The following is a 2,074-nucleotide window of genomic DNA, read 5'->3' on the forward strand; positions in this document are numbered from 1 at the left end:
CAATTGTCCGTAGACAGTCCCACGTCCCACGCGGCTGCTGTATGCTTTTAGTCTGGTACTCATCCTTGGTAGAGGAATATGCACTGGGAAACCTCACTGAGGTAACTCTGCGCAATAAACAAACACAAGGACGCGAGCGAGCGAGAGAGGAAGTGAAAAAGTTAAAATGCGCGATGGCCATGTTGGTATTGTCACCAGATAACTACAGTTAACTATCGTTCACGGGTTCCGTTGTAAAAATGCATTTAAAATCTCGAAGTAGATGGAAACGTCGATTAATGGCCTAGTCAAAATGATCGTAGAGGAATGGTTCTGACAGGTCACTAATAGAATGAAATTCGTGATGTTGATGATCTCAAGTCAAAATCAGCCTATTGATTGCACGGTCGCAGATAACGTACGTATACTCAGTGTCTTGTAATTTATCGAAGAGAACCAATTACCTAGAATTGTTGGGATTCTTGACAAAATGAATCATCGTGTATAGATATATTGTATATAGACCTCAATTGCACACACAAAAACCGACATATCCATTCTACTTTTTTTTTTTGCAAAAAAGCATAATAGGACTCCTCCTAGGGTTACATGTAAACGGCGGATAGATGACTTTCTTGAGCAACGATTTTGACAGCAACTCAGTATTTGCGAGGTATATAAAAGTGAGAGCTGTTCAGTTTTTCTCTTTGCCATTCGATACTTCCTGCCTTGGCGGTACCTGGCTGTTTTCTAGCGGGGCTAATATTCGGTTAGTTTTGCCTTGGAAAACGAGAGAACCTGCAGCCTTGATAATAGCGTAACTGGTAATTAATGAGATAGCCGAAGTAAAGTAACACAGGGACGCATGCGAAGCGAATGTATGAACAAAGAGAATCAAAAGAAACAGGGCATATGCTCCAAAGACAACGAAGTGACTAGAACACTTAAATGGAGCATCTAAATAACAGAGATTACTATAAAAAAGCAAATCAAGGTAAAGAAATCACTGAAACAATAAAATTGTATAACTGAAATTGGGTACCACGGGAATTGTAGCAAGTTACTAAATGGTTAGAACAATGTAGTAAGTTTACTCAGTACAAAATGATTGAAAAGCTGCAACGAAACAGCTGTGCCAGGAAAACAAGGGAGGTTGGCAACGGTCTTACAGGACGGTTGTACTGGACATGAATTCGAGTCAATTAGTCATTCGCGCCCGATTTGGATAATAATATTAACGTTTTTAAACCTATTTTTGTCAATGTGGATATGTCTTCTAATGGTCAGTGTTTTCAGCTCATCTACTTATTTGTTATTGCGGTAGTTTTCGATAGTACCTTCAGTGAACCTCACATTAAATAGATTTTGCAGTCGAAAAAATAAAGATTTATTTGTTTAGGTCGAAAGGTGTTAAATACTCCCAAAGCAATCAGTGTTAAGAAGGTATACCAGGAACTTATTCATCTTTACAATAATTAGCAGTAAATTAGCATGGAGCAAGGTCCAGCATATTACTTCGCACTGCTGTTTAAATAACATTTATTAGGTCTCCCATTCATTTCTTCTTCGTGTCTTCTGAGTGAATATGGATCTAAGGGCTAGTATGTCATCTATTTAGTATTTTTGTAATTATATTTAGTAATACTTTTAAATTTGGGCTTACTACTTTTTCGTTATCTTCATTACGTGCCTGTTCAGATAATAAAAAAAATGTTTTTGGCTGATATTGCTGAAAATGTATGCTGAAACTACTCGAAAAATAATAGTTAAAATCCATGAGTTGTACATACTCACATAACGAAAACATCTTTTCTTTTGTTTGAACAATTCGTAAGGCAAATACAAGTCTACGTACGTAATACGTAATCTAATTCTTTCCAGGCTTATTTCGTTTTTAGTGTCGATGGAACTTCTAGGTATTACGTGATTCCTGGAAATAACTTCTTTCGAGTTTCACGTCTAGTATTGCTATTAAGCATTGCTTCAGAAGTCTGGTTTTCAAAGGGCACATACAAGTACATGATTCATGTAAATTAAGCGTATGCATCAAGGTTGAACCCCCCAGAAATATCTGCTCACTGTTAATAAAGAGACG

This window comes from Varroa jacobsoni, unplaced genomic scaffold (assembly GCF_002532875.2).
Source record: "Varroa jacobsoni isolate VJ856 unplaced genomic scaffold, vjacob_1.0 scaffold_305, whole genome shotgun sequence".
Taxonomy (NCBI): Eukaryota; Metazoa; Arthropoda; class Arachnida; order Mesostigmata; family Varroidae; genus Varroa; species Varroa jacobsoni.